The sequence below is a fragment of the Leopardus geoffroyi genome, chromosome A3 (assembly GCF_018350155.1).
Source record: "Leopardus geoffroyi isolate Oge1 chromosome A3, O.geoffroyi_Oge1_pat1.0, whole genome shotgun sequence".
In the NCBI taxonomy this organism is placed as follows: domain Eukaryota; kingdom Metazoa; phylum Chordata; class Mammalia; order Carnivora; family Felidae; genus Leopardus; species Leopardus geoffroyi.
Genome location: NC_059336.1, coordinates 24,714,412 through 24,736,475, shown reverse-complemented (window position 1 = coordinate 24,736,475; position 22,064 = coordinate 24,714,412). Strand labels below are relative to the sequence as shown.

At 40.1% G+C, this 22,064-nt stretch overlaps 1 protein-coding gene across 3 annotated transcripts in view; it reads left to right on the top strand.

The window, feature by feature from the left end:
• The first annotated feature begins 2,054 nt into the window (after positions 1 to 2,054).
• ITCH (itchy E3 ubiquitin protein ligase) overlaps positions 2,055 to 22,064 on the top strand; it is a 142,936-nt gene continuing 122,926 nt past the window's right edge. For 2 of the 3 annotated variants that reach the window (XM_045443679.1, XM_045443680.1), the window contains exons 1-2: positions 2,055 to 2,178; positions 6,117 to 6,193. The gene's annotated coding sequence lies outside the window, so the exon portion shown is untranslated. The remainder of the gene's footprint in view (positions 2,179 to 6,116; positions 6,194 to 22,064) is intronic. The other variant, XM_045443682.1, reaches the window with a different exon arrangement.

The window sequence follows — 22,064 nt, the reverse complement described above, 5'->3', positions numbered from 1 at the left end:
TGTGTCTCCTTCCTGGTGCTACCTCTCCTCAAAGGATAATCCTGACTTCAAACACCACAGATTAGTTTTGCCTAACATTATATACTTTTAAAAATTGTAGATGAAGACAGAATCTGGAGCCAGAGGACTTTGATTGGATCCCTGGTTCTCTATGGAGTGATCTTGGACCAGTCATCTAATTTCCTTGAGACTCATTTCCTTCTCTGTATAATGGTCATAGAAAAATCTCAGACCTTAAAGGGACACTAGCTTTCTCAAACTTGTCTAGTGTTAAGAATCACCTGGGGCACTAGTTTAAAAATTCACATTCCCCAGAGCATACATTCTTAATATGACAAAAATTGGTTGTGGGTAGGAAGATTTTTTTGCTTGCTTATGTAAAAGCACATGTATACATATGATACATTAATAGATATACAGTATATTTGTGATACTGAAATTTCATGGGGATAATTAGGGGAAAATGTCTAAAAATATTCCTTAGAGAGACGATAATTAAAAAAAGGTTGAAAAACACTGTCCTACAGCAGTGATTCTTCAAGTGTGGTCTGTGGTTAAAAATGCAAATTCTCAGATGCCTGGGTGGCTCAGTGGGTTAAATGCCTGACTCTTGGTTTCAGTTCTAGGTCACGATCTCACAGTTTGTGAGTTCGAGCTCACATCTGGCTCTGCACTGACAGTGGGGAGCCTGCTCGGGATTCTCTCACTTTTTCTCTGCCCCTTCCCTGTTCACTCTCTCTGTCTCTTTCTCAAAATACATAAATAAACTAAAATTAAAAAATGCAAATTCTCAGGCCTGACCCCAGACCTACTGAACCAGAAATTCTGGGGGTGGGGCCCTGCAATCTATGGTTTAACAAATCCTTCAAGTGATTCTGATGGGCACTAAAGTTTGAAGAACCACTGCCCTGGAGATTCTAAATGGGGCAGGGTCCCGGAATCTGTACCATTAACAAGCTCTCCTAAGTCCATTGCAGGAGACACTGACATAAAGATTTGAACACACTTTGAGAAACAAAAGTGACTTTCCAGATGGTAAAATATCTTCATTCGAAGGAAATAGGCTAAACAATAATAGCGAAGGTCACTAATTACTAAGCACTTAGCTGGGTCTCTGAATCTACTTGCACAGCCTTTTAATTCTCACAAACTCATGAAGAAGTAAAGCGGATGGACTCTGAAGCTAGACTGCCTGGGTTGGTACCCAGCTTGTGACTTGGTTTATGCATCTGTAAAGTGAGAATAATGTACTTTCTTCAAAGATTTGTTAGAAGGTTTAAAGATGCTTATTGGTCAGCTCTTAGAACACCTGCCACGTTGGCACCACTTACCCGTAACATGTTTTCATCATCCTTAAGCTCACCCTGTTTTTTTTTTTTTTAATTTTTTTTTTCAACGTTTATTTATTTTTGGGGGGACAGAGAGAGACAGAGCATGAACGGGGGAGGGGCAGAGAGAGAGGAAGACACAGAATCGGAAACAGGCTCCAGGCTCTGAGCCATCAGCCCAGAGCCCGACGCGGGGCTCGAACTCACGGACCGCGAGATCGTGACCTGGCTGAAGTCGGACGCTTAACCGACTGCGCCACCCAGGCGCCCCGTAAGCTCACCCTGTTAAAAGGAGGATTTAAACTCAATCAATGTAACTCCCCAGTGTACTTTCTTAAGAACTAAACTGTAATGCAGGGTTTTTCAAAGTGTGATTCCCCACCGGTAACACACCAGAGTTAGAAATGCAAGTAATTAGATCCCATCCCAGATCTGCTGAAAGAGAAACTTTGGGGGTGGGACCTCAAAGTTTCAACAAGCACTTCAGGTGATTCTGATATACACTGGCGTTTGGCAATCACAGCTACAATCTTTAGCGGTTGGGGGAAGGAGGGTGCTTTAAAAAAAAAAAAAAAAAAAAAAAACCCAAAAAACGCCTAGAGCGGTTGGGAGCAATCCCAGAGTCCCTCCCATCTAAAGGCGAGCAAACTCCGATGTAGCTGCACTCCGCAGCTCCTGCCAACCCTTCTGGCCGGTGCGCAAGGCCTTCTGGGGCCTGTGGTCCACATCCCTGCCGAGCCGGAGCGCCTGCGCGTTGGCCGCCAACTCGCTCTAGTCGCTGTGGTCGGGGCTCGGGACCGGCTGCCATCTTAGTCGAGGGACTGAGGAGTCGTCGCCGCCCCGAGTCCCGGTAAACACCCGCGGGCGGACTGGGGGCAGTTCTGGGTAGAGGGGGTAGCCCGCATGAGAGTGTCCGAGGAGAACCAGGGGTGAAGGAGTGCGGGCGCGCGGGTGGGGTCCTTAGAGCCACCACTGCTCTCACGGAGCCGGTGCCCGTGGGGGGCGCGGGGAGCTCGGGCTAGTGGCCGAGGGGTGGGTTGGCCGGAGGCGCGGAGGAGCCACTGTCTGGCCGGCGGCGTGGGGGAGCCCCTCGCCTTGCTGGCGTCAAGTCGTGAGAGGGCTGGGCCGTGGCGGGCGCCAGCAGGGTCCGGCCCCGCGCCCCTCAGCCCCGCCGGGGGCCACTCTCCCGCGGCCCGGCCTACACTCGGGCCCGGCGGCAGCGGCCGCTCCGGCCGACGTGGCCCTGTGAGGGGCGGCGGCCGGGCCCACCTGACGCTCGGCTGGCCTTACCGAGACTTTTTGGAGCCCCTAGTCGCGAGGCGGGCCCAGCATAGCGGCTGCCTCCTCTTTCTTCCACTCCCCTCCTCCTTCCATTGTCCCCCATCGTGGTGGTCCCGGCCCGGGCGCCCTTTTCGGCGCCCGCTGCCCCGTCGGCACCTCCCGGCGTCGAGTTTTGCAGACGTGGGAGCTGTCACTGCCCTCCCCCTTGAGTGTCCTTTTCTTTAGCAGAGAAAAGAAAAAAGTAGCTGTGAACGTATTCTAAAGGTCGAAACGTGAGGAGGACGTGACTTAGGGGGAACTAAGCGGGGAACTCAAGTTTTCAGACGCAGTCCAGGGCCACGACTTAAAGAGAAACACAGGGTTTGTGCGCTGAAGGTAGACTTTGGGCCTAAAGAGGTGTAACAAGGTGAACGTGCAAACCACCTGAAATTCACGTCCCAGTAACAACTCAACTAGTTTGTTGGTTGTATGCGTATCTTAATCTTGTTACGTTTTCTGCCATGGTTCTACAGCTTCAGTATACCTTTTTGGGAGTGAGTGTTGAGGAAGAAGAGTGGGATTTTTTTTCTTTGAAAATTCATGAGGCACTGGTGCCAGCCACTTATCATTGCACTTAGTTAGGGTCTCCCACATCTATTACTAATATAATTCGATTTTAAGCAAGTGTAAGGGCAGTGTATTTCTACCTTCAAAATCGGCTAAGGATTTCTCAGTTGAAATAAAGTTCTCATGGCAGATTGCTGAGAGCCTGCACTGTGTATTCATAGATGTACTCGAGGTACAGTTACTTCATTCTTAAGATTAGAAATGAAGGTGGAAATTCAACTGCTTTTTTTAAACAGAGAATGTAAGTTTTTTGGGTGTGAGTCCAAAAATAATTCCTTCATGTTCAGTATGTGAATCAAGTCAGAAAGGATATGAAATAAAAAACAAGCACAAAATACTTTTTCACAGTATTCTAGAGGGAATCATTTCTAAATTCTTTTTAAAAAATTCTTTTCATCTATTGGAAGAGACAAACAAACCAGTAGTTCCCAAATATGCCCATTAGAATAGAAATTCCAGGATCTCCTTTCCTGAGGTTGATTTAGTAGGTCTGCTTTGGCCCTGAAGAATTTTTTTTTTTTTAAACATGCCTCAGGAAATTCCATTGATCTTGGGAACCACTGAGGCAAATGGTACTGTGGACCTACCAAGAAATTCTCAAAAAGCTTTGAGACCGAAGAGGAAGTGACCAGTTCTGTCTGGGGTTGGCCGAGGAGGTCACAGGAGGTCACGGGAACTGCTCCTGGTCCTGTTGGGTCTTAGATGATGAATAGGAGTGTGATAAGGGTGGGGAAAAGGACGGATAGGACAGTGGAAACACAATGCTGTGTGTAAATGCAGAAGATTGTAGGAGAAAAAGGGTTCAGGGAGTGGGATGGGGAAGGAGAGCATTGTGGGACATGAGGTCAGAAAGGTAAAAGGAGGTAACCATATGAAAAGTTCTAAGCATGACGCTAACAAACTCGAATTTTATGTTAGCAGTGGATTCAGATTTTAAATGGGAAAGTAATCTCAGTATGTGTGTTGTAGAAAGATTGCTCTGGTAATGAGAGTAAAAGGATGGAAAATGGCTATTGCAGAAGTCTAGCTGAGAGGTGAAAAGGCTTGATTTTGGAGGGAGGCTGTGGGGATGATCAAGGGATTGGATTTATTTACTAATGCATTATTGTTGCCATATTTTTGGATGAGGAATTTTTAGGGCCAGACTGGGTAAAAGACTGTTGTTCTGTATAAAGAACCCATTAGCAAATCTGAATAACATTGCCAAGTTATATATATTAATGGTATGAGAATGTATTGTTCATTTGCACTTTTGAAAAGTTAGAACCAGATTGGGTGCAGTTTGGAGGGGAGCTTGGAGATTAGACTGAAATTTATGACTATCAACACTATTGATCTAAGATTGTTTGAAGTTTTTTTCTCTCACACTCAGAAACTTGGTATAAGAATTTTAGAGTTGGAAGAGATTGCAGGGACTATTTAGTCCATGGTGGCAAATATATTTTGGTTTATGGACCAACCAGACTTTGAAATAGCTGCCAGAAGCATGGTATTGAGAAGGATTTGGGTCATATGTATTCTCTGGGAAAGTGAGTTATGATTGATTAGTGATGCTTCCTGTGGACACAGTTATCTAGTGGGAGATGTATGTGCCAGGTATATGCCATCCTTAGACTAGTTCAACCTATTAGTTTTCTGTTTAAAAAAAAAATCCAAAACAGGTTAAGTAATTTACCTGAAAGTAGTTAAGAGTTAGAGGTAGAAGTAGAACTGAGTTTTGTAACTCTTAGTTTGTTATTCTCTGGTGTTATCAAGATGAATGTGTGCTGCTAAAGAGCTTTTGGTATCAGACCAAAAGAAAAAGGGTATTTCTAGCCTGTGCCTCTTGACTGTTTAGGTAAGAGTTTGACAAGGAACTTTGGCCTAGAAGTAAATTTTGTTGTATTTATTCTGACTTAAGACATTTGTTGTTAGTACTGATAGGAAGTAGTCACCTGTTTGTGGTTTTTTTGTTTTCTGTTTTTTTTTTTTCACTTCCTTGTTTCTCACCATTCTCTCAGTTTTAGGTTTGGGGATTGGTTTCCTTTACGTGAGTTAAGGCAAAAGTATATAACTGACTGACTTTCTTTTTTCTTTCTTTCTTTCTTTCTTTCTTTCTTTCTTTCTTTCTTTCTTTCTTTCTTTCATACTTACAGCATTTCGCCAAATTCTAGGCTCATAATAAGCACTTAGTAAAAGCATGTTGGTTTTTGTAGCTGTACATGAAGCTAGTTTTGAGTCAATATAAATTAGCAGGTGGGGGGTTTGCAGAATTGAATTACAGCATTATCTGGTTAGTAGATCGGCCCTCAGCTAAAAATACTGGGTTGGAAACTAGCCTCACAACTAGTAGTCATTAACTAGGAGCTGTTCTTCCTTCTGTTTAGCAGTGCTCTGTATTTGGAAAAGTGCTGCCACTTCAGCTCTTTTGCATTCAGAACTGACTATACTCTGATCCTTGAAGTGCTTTTTCTTTTCCTATCCCTAGGAGCCTCCCAAGTTGCAGGGATCATCCTTACAGTGACCCCAATAGTTAGAGTATATGCTTATATTGCCATCCTCATTTTGTCATGGTAGACATCATAGCCAGGTGGACTTCATCCCCATACTATGTTTGGGTCCTTTTCCCCTTGACTCACTTTATCCTGCCTGCCCTATCAAAAACTATCTATCCCCCCTCCCCCAATGATCTATCCCATGAAACTTTTATTATTTTTTTCAAGTAATCTCTGTGCCCAACATAGGGCATGAACTCATGACCCCAAGATTAAGAGTCACATGCTCTACCAAATGAGCCAGCCAGGTACCCCTTTTCCATGAAACTTAAAAAGACATTGTGTTGTCAGGTTCCCAAGGTCATTGCTAATCTGATATGTTTAACCATAGGAATAACGTGTTAATGGACCCTCCTTCCCCTCTCAGGTAACATGCATTTAACAGTGGCCTTCTGGAGACAACGCCTTAACCCAAAGAAGTGACTCCAGCTGTGAGAACTTCAGGTATGGTGGCAGGCCTGTGAAAGAGATTGGGGGGCAGGAATGGTGCAGAGGGTGAGCTCTGGTCATATAACTGCTATGGGGAGGGAGGTAGGAGAAAGAGGATGTTGAAGAAATAGGCAGTTTCCACTTGGATCTGAAACCGAGTCTCCTCTATAAGCATTAGCCTGTGAGCCACACTTTGCCCTTACTTTAGGTGCTCTGACTTTTTTTTTCTTTTTTAAGTTTATTTATTTGAGAGAGAGAGAATGAATTTGCGGGGGAAGGGTAGAGAGAGAGGGAGAGAGAGAATCCCAGGCCTGCTCCAAGCTCTGCACTGAGTGTACTGTGGGGCTTGATCTCATGACCATGATGTCAGATTATGACCTGAGCAGAAATCAAGAGTTGGACATTTAACCGAATGAGCCAAACCAGGCGTCCTTGACTTCTCTGTTTTTCTAGTTTTCTTGAACATATACTTTTCCCACTTAGCGCTGTTTTATAAACATTTATTCTGCATATTCTTGTCCAGATATGTGCAGGTGTACAGTTAAAAAGTGTAAGTAAAAAGAAGGCAACATGATGAAGCGGAAAAAAGATTAGAGGACTTGGAAAGAAAAGGTCTGGGGTTCTGATTTGATTCTGCCACTGACAAACTGACTTTTGACAAGTTATTTAATCTTGCCTGGACTCAGTTTATATATCTGTAAAATAGATGTATTGATTTCTACCTGCCTTTCTGACATTGTTGTGAGGCTCAAATAAAATAATACAAGTTAAAGCTTTAGAAAAAAATGAATTTACAACTTAAGACATTACCTGAGTCTACAAGGACAGTAATTGGCAGTAATACTGAGAAGGAAAACATGAGAACAGGACACATTCACTTTAAAGGATCAGGAGAGAGAAAAGGAAGACTACTGGATAAGAAAGAAAAGTAGAGCATGATAACAGTTAAACAGGAAGAGAATAAGGAGTGAATGAAGTAGAACTAATGAATTGGTAGGTGAGAAAGCTGGATAGGACAAAGAGTTGTCCCTTTCACTTGCCTCACTCTAACCTTGCGGCTCTTTGTTATCATTACCACTTCTCTTCATATAAATGTCCTATCCATACTTAGATTCCTTTCTTCACCATAAACATCAGTGTTTATTCATACCTCTGTGTGACCCTTTGTGTTAATTTATATTTTTGTTGATTGTCCTGTAAATGCTTAGAGACCAAGGCTATGATTTGCTTGTTATGGTGTCCATGGCCATTGCTATTAAAAAATGTGTGCTTACTCTGTTCTTTTTTATAATTATGGAGAGAAAGGAAGGAGATGGGGGAGCTTTGTGAAAGATAGTAGGAAAGGAAGTGGCTAAGAGGGAAAGTAGATAAACAAGACATGGTAAGAATTCTCAAAAATAATGAAAGGAAATACATGAAAATGAAAAATACATACAGCAAAAAAAAAAAGGGGGGGAAGGAGATGGTGTTATCTGCAGCAAAGGAACAAGGCAGCTTTCATTTCTTTAATGGTGATGTAATACCTCACAAAAAGTTATGTGTTGGGAAAGATCATTCTCCATACCAAGTATCTTTAAAATATTTCCAAAAGTATCCACTGCATCCTGAGCTCACAGAATAGTTCTTTGTGGAAAGAAAACTAGGGCAACATTCAGGAGACCTGGGTTCTATCCTTGGTATTACTTGTTACTTAGTTCTGTAGTCTTGGGCGATTCACTTAAATCCCTGGGCCTCCGCTACCTCACTTGTCTATTAAAGGTATCGAACATGATGATCTCTCAGTTTTCTTCTAGCTCACTCTTTGATTATATTTTGTGTTTCATGGGCTGACTCACTAATTTTTTAGGGCTTTCTTGATATCACAATATAAGATAGGCCTTAGAAATATCTTTTTTTTTTTTTAAATAAATGGACGTCTTCTTTAAAAATTTTTTATTTTTATTAAAAAATTTTTAAATTTTTATTTTATCTTAGCACAATTTGGGGAGGAGCAGAGAGAGAGGGAGACACAGAATCCAAAGCAGACTCCAGGCTCTGAGCTGTCAGCGCAGAGCCCAGCATGGCGCTCAAACCCACAAACCGTGAGATCATGACCTGAGCCGAAGTCAGACGCTTAGCTCACTGAGCCACCCAGGTCCCCCTATTCTTTTTATTTTTTAATGTTTATTTCTTTTTGAGAGGGAGAGAAAGAGAGAGCAAACAGGGGAGGGGCAGAGAGAGAGGGAGACACAGAATCCAAAGCAGGCTCCTGGCTCTGGGTTGTCAGCAGGGACCCATCTACCACGAGATTCTGACCTGAAGGATCCTGACCTGAAGCTTAACAGACTGAGCCACCCAGGGGCCTCACCCAGTCTTTTTTTTTTTTTAATGTTTATTTATTTATGGAGGGGAGGGGCGGAGAGAAAGGGAGAGAGAGAGAGAATCTCAAGCCGACTCTACACCCAGCCCAGCACTGAGCCTGACCTGGATCCCAGGATTGTGAGATCATGACCTGAGCCGAAGTCAGACACTTAACCGACTGAGCCACCCAGGTGCTCCTTACCAGTAATTATTATAAAAAGCAAGGTGATAAATACTATAATGAAGATCACACTGCATTGCAATTTAAAGTACTAACTTTAGTCTTTTGCTTCCTTTAATATAATTGAATATGTGCTAAGTGCTGCTCTGTGCTGTGTATTGTAGAGACTCATGCTGAAAAAAAAAGCAGTCCCTGCCCTCAAGAAAGTTCGAGTATTTTTTCACATCTGGAAACTGCTTACCCTAATTTTCCCTTCTGTCCCAGGAAGTTTTATACTGTATCATCACTTCATGGTTTTAATCTAAGAATTCATATGCATATTTGAGCTTGCCACACTCCAGAAATGTTTGATAACATACTTGCTTTCTGCGAAAATGTATATTTTATTGGATCTGACGTTTTTTCTGTCAGTGACAGAGACATTTTTCTTTTAAGATATGGAAAATATCCAAATGCCATCTGGATGGCATGTTTAGGTGGACTTTGGTTTGCTTCTTAGTCATTCATTCAGAGAAAGAGTAAGATCTATAATTTAGCCTTGATTAGTTGTTCCAGGGAATCCAGTTAGTCACAGAGGAGAGGATGCTACTCGAAAGGAATCATATTGTAGGGTTAACAATGTGTACTGGAGTTTGGTTTTGAATTTTGGCTCTACCATGCATTGGAGGATGACTTTGGGCAAGTTCCTCATCTGTAAACTGGGAATAGTAATAGCATATTACTATATATGGTTGTGTGGATTAAATAAGATAATGTATTTTTGCTTGAACAATAGTTGGTTCAAGTATTAGTTGCTATTGTTATTATCATTCCTACCAACCTTGTCTTAAAATTATTGTCTCAATTCATTAATTCATAAAGTAAGCTTATCTAGGGTGAGCATTGTAAATTTAAATGCCTATAAGGGCTAAATGAACATTTTATTTTTTTTATTTTTTTTTTTTTAACGTTTATTTATTTTTGAGACAGAGAGAAACAGAGCATGAACGGGGGAGGGGCAGAGAGAGAAGGAGACACAGAATCGGAAACAGGCTCCAGGCTCTGAGCCATCAGCCCAGAGCCCGATGCGGGGCTCGAACTCACGGACCGCGAGATCGTGACCTGAGCTGAAGTCGGACGCTCAACCGACTGCGCCACCCAGGCGCCCCTAAATGAACATTTTAAATAGTAATGATCAGGTCGGGATTAAGTGAACTAGGGAATTCATGTTTCTCTAATGAGGTAGCTGTTAAGTAGCTTTGGCTTACCTTTTAATTTTTTATTTATTTTATTAAAAAGTGTGTTTAACATTTACTTATTTTTGAGAGAGAGACAGAGAGCAAGTAGGGGAGGGGCAGAAAGAAAGGGAGACAGAGTCCAAAGTGGGCTCCAGGCTCTGAGATGTCAGCACAGAGCCTGACACGGGGCTCGAATTCACGGAAAGGAGATCATGACCTGAGCTGAAGTCGGACGCTCAACCGACTGAGCCACCCAGGTGCTCCTTTGGTTTATCCTTTTAAAAAGTTAAAGGTAAAATTGACCATTTTAACCAATAAAAAATACATTAATTCATGGGGTGCTCGGGTGGCTCAGTTGGTTAAGCATCCAACTTTTTTTTTTTTTTAAATGTTTGTTTATTTTTGAGAGAGAGAGAGAGAGAGACAAAGTGTCAGCAGGGGAGGGGCAGGCAGACAGGGAGACACAGAATCTGAAGCAGACTCCAGGCTCTGTGCTGACAGAGCCTGAAGCCTGCTTAGGATTCTCTCTCTTCCTGTCTCTTTGACTCTCATCTGCTCATGTGCGTGCCCTCTCTCTCTCTCCCTCTCTCTCAAAATAAATAAATAAACATTTAAAAAAAGTGTAATTCAGTATCGGCTCACTATTGACCTAGTGGGGAGTACAGGACCAAGTGTGGCCTGAATATCTTTTTTTTCTAAACAGAAGCAGGGAATCTAGGTTTTGTGAGAAACCTTTTATTTATTTACTTTTTTAACATTGGCAACTTTTGAAATCATAATATAAACACTGTGGGCCAAGCAAATCACCACTGTGGGTAGGATTTGTCTTATGGGTTGCCACTTTGCAACCTCTGTTCTGGCGCTTGACTTTTTGCATCATAACCCATGTTCCCTGCCTTCTGGGAAGAAAGTCCTTACCCACATAAAGTTTTAAAACAGTTCATGCAATACCTCAGAGCAGTCTAGGGCTGAATGAGAAGTATGCAGAATAATTACTAAGGCAGAGAGGAGGAGGAAAGTTATTTAAGAGTGGAATTCAGAATGGGCAAAGGTATGGAGACCGGAATGGACTTCAGATGGTAATAGTATAGTGAGTAGATTAGTTGGAGTTTAGATTAGTTTGAAGAGGCTGTATGTGGGCCTGGTAATACAAGAAAGCTTGGAAAAGTTAAAAGACCAGACTTCTTGTTTTGGGATAACCTTAAGTCCTATTGACTGACAGGATAAAATGGTATTTTATGGCAATTTATTAGGTAATATTGAGGTCTACAGAATTTACTAGGGTTGGTAGTGTCTGGAGGCAAGGTGACGAGGCTAGGGAGGTAGGTGATAGTGGGAATGAAAAGGAAGGGACAAAAGATTGTATAAGACACAAAAGCATATATATGGGTCACCCTGTGACAGTGGGACCCTGCAGTAGATAAAGAGAGCCAATTGTGAAAGCTTTTCCCCTATTCATTCTTTTGTAAAAACTGGGATACGTGAAGATAATACTATTATCCCTCCTTTTTCTTGTTACGGATCTTGCTTTATCACTCTCTCAGCCCCAGTACCCTCCTTATTGATGGATCACATACATAGTCTTATGATTTCCTGGCTTGCACAAGTAGAATAGATAAAAGAGGAAACAAAGTAGTTTAGCTGCTTACCACATTTCTAGTTTTGGATTTTTGGTGATCTCTGTTAACCTCTATTAAGTTTCATTAGACTTTATACGTGGAATTTTTGTTTTTACCAAAGTTTGGAAACACTGACAAATAGCGTGCTCGTGGCAAAGATACAGAATTTTGCTGCAGAAACTTGACATGATAATTAATTCATGATCTAGAATGTTTAAAGAAACTGATAAATGTTGTAGAAAGGTGAAATGTGTATCCTGTATAACTTTAGAAAGTGATTTTTAGGATTTTATTTTCACTAGGTCTTTTGGCTTGTTTATAGTTTCTCATGAAAATTTTTGTGACATGTTGCAGGGAAGTTATTCCTTGGCTAAAATGCCAAATGTAGTTATTCTAAGTAGGCTTTTTGGTAAGTAAGCTGAATAGTATGTTAGATGTAGCCTGAGTATTAAGAATACTTGAGATGCAGCAATATTTCCCTCATTGATGAATAAAAGTACTGAACCGAACCTCTGAAAAGTACAAAAAGTTGCTGCCGTCAGAGAGATGCAGCAGTAGGGTGAATATATTTGAGCTAAATCTAAGTCTCATTTATGGAGAAGAGATTTTTTTTGTAAGCATGGTCTAACCTAGTTTTTGGAATTCATTTATTCTGAATATTGAAAGGGATTTCCAGGTGATTCATTTAATTATAGATAGCTTTGGAAGTGGGAAGGCAAGGAACACGAGAGAGGGATTAGCTGCATTTGTTCTGTGGAAAGTCAGTAGTCAAAAGGAAATCCCAGATTATCTTTTTCTGTTCTTAAATTTTTTTTGGAGGAAAGATATTTACTACAGGTCTTACTTAAAAACTGTATTCAATATATATATTGAAATGTGCAGAACTTAGTTACTACGGCTTTTCTTTGTCTAGAGTGTTGCTTTTATCTGCTGTTATCTCCTTGCCCTTTGTCTTTGTCCTTGAGGGTTTTTTACTGTATTTCTTTATTTTGTTTTGCTGGTGTTTCAGGAGGGAATGAAACAATGGAGTGCTTATGTTCAGTCAGCCCTGTAAGTTTATTTTACCATATAAATTGATATTTTCATCTGGAGTAACAATGAAAATGGTGAACTTATCCGTCCTGATTATTTTTTGTTTGTTTCTTATTGTGGTAAAATATACATGACATAAAATTGACCATTTTAAGCATTTACAAAAAAAATTTTTTTTTTTTTAATTTTTTTTTTTTTCGACATTTTATTTATTTTTGGGACAGAGAGAGACAGAGCATGAATGGGGGAGGGGCAGAGAGAGAGGGAGACACAGAACCAGAAACAGGCTCCAGGCTCTGAGCCATCAGCCCAGAGCCTGACGCGGGGCTCGAACTCAGGGTCCGCGAGATCGTGACCTGGCTGAAGTCGGACGCTTAACTGACTGCGCCACCCAGGCGCCCCTACAAAAAAAATTTTTTAACATTTATTTGAGAGAGAGCACAAGTGGGGGAGGGGCAGAGAGAGAGGGAGACACAGAATCCAAAGCAGGCTCCAGGCTGTCAGCACAGAGCCCAACACGGGGCTTGAACCCACAGACCGTGAGATCATGACCTGAGCCAAAGTTGGGCGCCTAACCAACTGAGCCACCCAGGCGCCCCAACCATTTTTAAGTGTTTAGTTTAGTGACATTAAGCACATTCACTTTGTTGTATAGCTATTACCATTGTGCATCCTCAAGAGGTTTTTCATCATCTCACTGAAACTCAGTGCATATTAAAAAATAACTGAACCATTCCCCTTCCCTCAACCCCTGGTAACCACTATGCTACTTTTTGTCTCTGTATAGAATTTGACTATTTTAGGAACCTCATGTAAGTGGAATCATACATTATTTGTCCTTTATGTTTGGCTTGTTTCACTTTGCATGTCTTCAGGTTCATGTGTTAGCATGTGTCAGAATTTCATTCCTTTTTAAGGCTAATATTCCATTTTATGTGTGTACCACATTTTATCCATTCATCTGTTGATGGACATTTAGCTTATTTTCACCTTTTGGCTATTGTGAATAATGATGTTATGAATGTGGGTGCTGTTCTGAGTCAGTATTTTTAGGTATATCCCTAGAAGTGGAATTCCGGGATCGTGTGGTAATTCTGTGTTTAATTTTTTGAGGAACCTCCATACTGTTTTCCATAGCAGCTATACCATTTTAAATTCCCACTGGCAGTGCACAAGAATTCCTGTTTTCCACACTTAAACCAACATTTGTTATTTTCTGTTTTGTTTTTAAATAATCATCCTAATGAGTGAATAGGTATCTCTTTGTAGTTTTGATTTTCATTTCTCTAATGATTAATGATAGTGTCTTTTCATGTACTTACTAGCTGCTAGTATATTTTTTGAGAAATGTCTGCTCAAGTCCTTTGCCCATTTTTTAATTGGATTGTTTGGATTTGGTGTCTTAATTATTTTATAGGCTTCTGTCCATATCTTTTCTGTTTCTGAGTCTACTGCTCTTCTCCTTTCCTGTTGTTGGCAAAGCAACAAGAACCATTCTCTCCAATGTATAGGCCCTTAGTAAATGTTTGATGATAAAAGGTTAAAAGTAGGGCTTTCTGGAAAGGTAAAAGTTGATTGGGGCAAAGCCTTCATTATAGTTTTGGAGTTCTGTATTCTCTTTTAACAACTTACTTGGTGGGGTAAACATTTATGAAAGATTATGCTTTTAGGCAAAGAAGTCCCTGTGTTACGTAAATTTCATTTTAGAGGGGCGCCTGGGTGGCTCAGTTGGTTAAGCGTCATGACTCTGTTTCATCTCAAGTCATGATCTCACGATTTGTGAGCTTGAGCCCCTTGTGTAGCAGGCACTGCTTGGAATTCTCTCTCTCCCTCTGCCCTTCCCCCACTCACATCATTGCAGATGTGTGGGTTCTCTTTCACTCTCAAAATATAGACGTTAAAAAAAATTTTCATTTTAGAGAAGGAAAATTTCTTATTAAAAGAAATTTGATTCTTGTCTAAGAGGCTTGCTGTTACTGTTTGCCTAAGAAAATACAAGTAAGCTTGAGGTATCCAAAGAAGGGTTTTACTTTTTGTAATTCCTGTTTTAATCATTTCAATCTCATTCACCTTTTAAAAAGTAATCTCCATACCCAGCGTGGAGCTCGAACTCACAACCCCAAGATTGAGAGTTGCTTGCTCTACTTACTGAGCCAGTCAGGTGCCCCTCAGTGATTCTTTTTTTTTTTTTTTATATTTTAAGTAATCTCTGCACCCAATGCAGAGCTTGAACCCACAACCCTGACCCAGATCAAGAGTCACATGCTCCAACAACTGAGCCAGCCAGGCACCTCTCACTTCTTAACTTTTTGTTATGTAATGATTTGGGATTACTTACTTTGAGACTGCTATTTATTAGGGTTTTTTGTTTTTGTTTTAGACAAGAGGAGGTTAGGAGTGATCCTAGACTTGATATACATCTTAATTTTGAAAAGGACAAACCTGAGTAAGTTCAAGTGTAGCAATGACATAAGTATATTTTCTTTTCCTGTTATCTTTTTGGCACCTTTAAGGAACCATGGTTTCATTTTTATTTATTTTTTAAATGCTTATTCTGAGAGAAAGAGAGGGACAGAAACAGGGAGAGAGAGAACCCCAAGCAGGCTCCATGCTGACAACACGGGCTTGATCTCATGAACTGTGAGAACATGACCTAAGCCAAAATCAGTAGTTGAAATCAAGAGTTGGTCACTTAACTGACTGAGCCACCCAGGTGCCCTGGAACCATGGTTTTAAATCATGAACACTGAACAAAGCTAGAGATCTCTGGTTTGGGCCACATCTTTTGTTCTGACTTTGGACAGTCCATTTTTATTGGATTGTTGTTATTGAGTTTTAAGAGTTTTATGTAAATTCTGGATATATCCTCTATCAGATATGTATTTTACAAATATGTTCTCCCAGCTTTTGCTTATCTTGTCATTATCTTAATAGTGTCTTTTGAAAAGTAGAAGTTCCTAATTTTGATGAGGCTTAATTTTTTTTTAATTTATTGATTTATTTTTTTAAATTTACATCCAAATTAGTAAGCATCTAGTGCCACAATGATTTCAGGAGTAGATTCCCCAGTGCCCCTTACCCACTTAGCCCATCACCCTTCCCACAACCCCTCCAGCAACCCTCAGTTTGTTTTCCATATTTATGAGTCTCCTCTGTTTTGTCCCCCTCCCTGTTTTTATATTATTTTTGTTTCCCTTCCCTTATGTTCATCTGTTTTGTCTCTTAAAGTCCTCATATGAGTGAAGTCATCTGATTTTTGTCTTTCTCTGACTAATTTCACTTAGCATAGTACCCTCCAGTTCCATCCACGTAGTTGCAAATGGCAAGATTTCATTCTTTTTGATTGCCAAGTAATACTCCATTGTATAGATATACCACATCTTCTTTATCCATTCATCCATCGATGGACATTTGGGATCTTTCCATCCTTTGGCTATTGTTGATAGTGCTGCTATAAACATGGGGGTGCATGTGTCCTTTCGAAACAGCACACCTGTATCCCGTGGATAAATGCCTAGTAGTGCAATTGCTGGGTCATAGGGTAGCTCTATTTTTAGTTTTTTGAGGAACCTTACTGTTTTCCAGAGTGGCTACACCAGCTTGCATTCCCATGATGAAGCTTAATTTTTCAATTTTTTCTTTTATGGGTGGTACTTTTATTGTCACATGTAAGAAATCTTTGCCTGACTGGGCAATCCATTTAACTTTCTTGGATTTCCATTTGCTTACTTACAAGAACAAATAAGATGTGTTTGATATTTTGACTTCTTTGAAATAATAGTTTTATTTAGCGTCTTTTTGGAGTTAAAATAGAGGCGGTAGTCTTTGGATAGAATACTAAGGTGAAAACCTACAGACCCAAATTGGAGTATAGAATTGGCTCTGCTTTTATAATCTATTTATTTACTAATGGGTAAATGATAGTTTTCTCTTCTCCCCTCCCCCCACAATTACTTAGGGCCCTTGGATGTAAATGATTCTATGTGATTTTTTTCTGGGTTTTTGATACAATTTGAGTAACAATGCTTTTTGGCTCCTTTAAATAAAAATGTGTATAAATTTGTTTATAGTGTATACATACATATTACTCAGTAACTCATTAATATTGCGTCTAGTTTACTTGATAGTTCTTAGATCATGTTTAGAAATGATCTGAGAAAGGTTTGTTGGAAGGATGAGGGATGGTGGCTATCAGGATCTTGTATTTTGAGGGCAATTCATGGGTGTTAAGAGATGGTCAGAAACCAGAGTTTCCTGGGAGCCAGGAAGTTCAACCTTATATGTAATTAGGTTGTATAATTTCACACAAGCATTGTTTGCAAAAGAGAGCAGTATTTATTGTAGCACAATGGTAGTTATATTTATTGTGGCATATCAAATCATGAAACTCTAGCAGTAGATAGTCAAAAACAGGAAATAACTTGTGATAGTAGTTAATATTAAAATATTTGTTAGCTGTTTGAGAGAACAGAGGGAAAATCACCTTCTAAAGTAGTGGGTACAGAGTTCAATCCAGCAAATAAATGCTAAAAGTTTGATTCTGGTGCCAGTTTCCTTAGATTCTGTTGTCATACTATTGAACCTTGGAAGTTATACCTTTGGGGGTGCCTGGGTGGCTCAGTCAGTTAAGTGTCCGACTTCAGCTCAGGTCATGATCTCATGGTCCGTGAGTTCAAGCCCCGCGTTGGGCTCTGTGCTGTCAGTTCAGAGCCTGGAACTTGCTTTAGATTCTGTGTCTCCCTCTCTCTCTGCCCCTCCCCCACTCACACCCTCTCTATCAAAAAATGAATAAACGTTAAAAAAAAAATTTTTTTTTAAAGGAAAGTTATACCTTTGTGTTTTCTCTTTGAATAAGATAATCATCTTTTGATGCATATGCTTTAGATCCACACCCATACACTTGGTTGGAAAATGGGAAGGGAGCTTTCATTTATCTGAGATCATTCACATGATGTTCAGAGCCAAGGTGTCACTTTTGAGGGGGAGAGGGAATGGTTTACATCTCTCTCTGCTAACGTAACTTTTTCCAGTAAATAAGAAGGCAACTTTTCCGCATCATGCGTGGGTTTGAGTTCATTCCCACTTATTGAGAATGTTATGGAAATGAGTATATACCTTTTAGCCCAACCCAAAGAACTCTTACCCCCCTCTAACAATTCCTTCAGGAACTCATACACCAAGTTCAGTTCCTTTGCTATCATTAGTGGAGAATGGGATCTAAACATTGTTCCTTCTAGTTAGTCCCTGCTACAGTGACTGCAGAGAGCAGGATCTAGTTTTCAATCCAGCTGGGTGGTGTGGCTACTGGTTGCATGCACAAGAACTGTTACCACCTCCATGTTCCACTTTCAACTGAATTGAGGCTTCATTCTTCACAGTAGTGGATGGCAAATGAATACAGAATTTTTAAAACCCATGCTTTGATACATAGCTCTTTCACTTGAGTGGTGATTTGAGAACATGGTCAAGTGGCCTTGTCCAAAGGAGACTACTCAGTGTTTACAGTTGCAGTGTATACTTCTGTATTTTATTTTATGAAAAAATTTTTTTTGATGTTTATTTATTTTTGAGAGAGAGAGAAGGAGGAGGAGGAGGAGGAAAAGAGAGAGAGACAGAGAGAGAGAGACAGAATCTGAAGCAGGCTCCAGGCTCTGAGCTGTCAGCACAGAGCCCGAGGCGGGGCTCCAACCCATGAACCCTGAGATCATGACCTGAGTTGAAGTCAGTCGCTTAACCAACTGAACCACCCAGGCACGCCTATACTTGTGTACTTCAGTAAGGCTGTTTGAGAGTTAGACTTCATTAGGCTTTAGTTCTCTGAATACCACTGTGTACTTTAGCTCTTTGTACTTGTGCTTCAACAAGCAGTTTTTCTCCTTACTGGCTTAATATGTTTTCTGAAATGTCTTTTTGGTGGCTTCTTTTCAGAATTATAGGTCCATATAAATTATTGGAAGGTTTTCTGGGTCAAAATAGATGTGACCTATAAAAATAGCCGATTATGTTGGATATGTTATTTCTGAAAACAAGCAAATTTCATAATATCCTGACTATTTAATTATTTTTCTATAATTAGGATACATGTTTTAAAATAAGGCTAGTTTGCTGTTTGTTGCCTATGGGACAAGATATTACTGAAATGATCTTGTAAAGTGTGCCTTTGTCCATATTTTTATTTCTACTGCCTTTCAGGAAGATGTTAAGGTTAGTTTTCACCTCTGGCAATGTTTTAACACCTCTTTTCTACATTAGATATTCTGTCACATTTTTCTAGTGTGATAGTAAACATTACTCAAATGATATAAAAGCTGACCCTATTTTAAGTTTTTTTTTGTAACTGACAGACTAAGAGGTAATAGATAATTTTAATATTGTACTGTATCTTAAATTCAAACTGATATCTTCAGTGGTTCAAGTCACAGTGTTTTACCAGGTGAAGATATCCCACATCACTGTACTTGATTGTGAAAGCTTTTTCAAAATCATGTAAAAAGTCAGTTATTTTTGATAGGAAGTTAAAGCAGAGGTATCCATCTTGTCTCTATATCTTATGAATTTTAAAGCTGTAGATAGAGGCAAAGTTGAAGTTGTTTTAAAAAGTGAGTGTTAGGAGAAGGAAGAGGGGGTTAACGAAGGATAGATTATAAAATAAAAGGGACATTAGAAGAGATAAGTTAATTTAGCAGTGAGATATGGAGGTAGAAGGGAGGTACTGGAAAGGAAGAATGGGTCCTCGAGAGATCTCCCCAAGATACATAGGAGACCTAGAGTCATTTTTTTTCCCCTTTATATTGTGGAAACTAGATTAGCATTTTTTTTTGTCATTCACGGTGAGAATACTTTTTTATTTTTTTTGAGTTAAGTTTATTGAGATGTAACTTGCACATAGTAAAATTAATCCTTTTCTAGTAGTGTACAGGTCTTTGAATTTTGGCAGACATTTGCAGTCTTGTAGCCCTTTGTGTTTGTTTGTTTGAGAGAGAGAGAGAGCAGGAGCTGGGAAGAGGGGCAGGGTGGGGGAAGAGAGAGTCTTAAGCAGGCTTCAAGCCCAGCTTGGAGCCTGATGTGGGGCACAGTCCCATAACTCTGGGATCATGACCTGAGCCAAAATCAAGAATCAGACGCCCAACTGATTGAGTCACCCAGGCACCCCTATTTTTTTTTATTTTTTTTATTTATTTATTTTTTTAAGTAGACTTCATTCCCAGCGCAGAGCCCAACATGGGGCTTAAACTCAGGACCCTGAGGTCAAGACCTGAGCTGAGATCAAGAGTCAGGTGCTTAACCCACTGAGCCACCCATGCATCCCTCTAGGAAGCACTGATGTTTTCTGTCCCAACAGTTTTTCTTTTTCTAGAATGTCATTTAAATAGAGTCATAGGATGTAGCAGTTTCCTAGAATTGCTCTAACAAGTTATACACACTGGTTAGTTTTTAAAACAATGGAACCTTATTCTATCACAGTATTGGAGTCTAAAAGACCAAAATAAGGGGTCAGCAGGGTTGGAATTTATCAGAAGGGAGAATCTATGCTGTGCCTCTCATAGCTTCTGATGGATGTTGGTGATCCTTGCATTCTTTGGCTTTGTATATGCTTCTTTCCAATCTCTGCCTTTGTCTTCATATGGTATTCTGTGTGTCATCACCTTATCTTTATTCTGTGCATGTCTCTATGTCCAAATTTTCTTCTTATAAGGTCACAAGTCATTGAAATAAGGTTCTCCTCATCTTAACTTGATTACATCTACAAAGACCCTATAAGACCAAGTAAGGTCACATTCTGAGGTTTCAGGTAGACAAATTTTGGGGGAGACACTTCTCAACATAGTACATTGGTTATGTACCCCTTTTTTTTTTTAAATGTTTGAAATGTTACTTAAAAAAACAACAACATCATATAGGGGTATCTGGGTGGTTCAGTTGGTTAAGTGTCTGACTCTTGATTTCAGCTCAGGTCATGATCTCAGGGTTGGTGAGATCGAGACCCACATAGGGCTCTGTGCTGACAGTGCGGAGCCTACTTGGGATTCTCTTTCTGCCCCTCCACTGTTCATTTATACACAGGTATGCTTGCATGCTCTCTCTGTCTTTCAAAATAAATAAACTTAATAAAAATCTTAAAAAAATAATTATACAGTAAAATTGGCTTTTGTGTGTGTATGTGTACAGTTGTATGAACTTTAACATATGTATAGGTTTTTGCAACACCGCAGGCAGGATACAGAATAGTTCCATCATGCCAGAAACCTCCCTTGTACTTCATTTTGTAGTCCTATCCACCCTCCACTCTTCACAGCCACAGATTTGTTATCTATCCCTATTATTTTGTCTTTGGGAGACTGTCACATAAATGGAATAATACATATGTAACTTTTTGAGACTTGGTTTCAATCAGTATGATTGGTGCCTTCCAGATTCATCCAAGTTGTTGCACATATCAGTAGTTTGTTTCTTTTTGTTGCTGAGTAGTATTCCAGGGTATGAATGCACCAGTTTATCAGTTTACCTGTTGAGGGATATTGGGTTGTCTGACATTTTTGGCAATTATGAACAGAGTTACTATAAACATTCCTATACAAGTTTTTTAATTTTTTTTTTTTTTTTTTACGTTCGAGAGAGTGCACCCCTCCCATACAGATTTTAAGTGAATGTTGCTTTTATTTCTTTTGGCAGGGTTTCTTTTCTCTTCTTTTCTTTTCTTTTCTTTTCTTTTCTTTTCTTTTCTTTTCTTTTCTTTTCTTTTCTTTTCTTTTCTTTTCCTTTCTTTCTTTCTTTCTTTCTTTCTTTCTTTCTTTCTTTCTTTCTTTCTTTCTTTCTAGTGTTTATTTTTGAGAGAGACAGAGACAGAATGAGAGTGGGGAAGGGGTAGAGAGAGAGGGAAACACAGAATCTGAAGCAGGCTTTAGGCTCTGAGCTGTCAGGACGGAGCCTGACGCGGGGCTCAAACTCACAAACCATGAGATTATGACCAGAGCTGAAGTCGAACACTTAACTGACAGCCACCCAGGTGCCTCTAGGCAGTGTTTCTTAATCTTGGTGCTATGATACGTTGGGCTGGATTGTTCTTTGTTGTGGAGTGCTGCATTGTAGGGTTTTCAGTAACATCCCTTGCTTCTACCCACTGTTGTAGAAAACAAAACAAAACAAAACAGATCTCTGTATTATAGTAGTATACTTTTCCCTTCTGCAATTGTTAAGTAAAATGTGGGATAATACTTTGAGACCATACAAATATCCTATTTTCCAATAACCTTTTATCCAGTGGTTTCTCTGTTAGTGCATAACAAATTATCCCAAAATTTAGCAGGTTAAAACAAATATTTTTTGTCTGTATGGTTTCTATGGGATAGAAATTCAGAAGTGGCTTAGCTGGATGGCTTTGACTCTGAGTTTCATTAAGACACAGTCAAGATGTTAGTTGAGGCTGCAGTTCTCTGAAGGCTTGAGTGGGGGCTGGAGGATCAGTGTCCAAGGTGTCTCACTGCTATGGTTGGTGG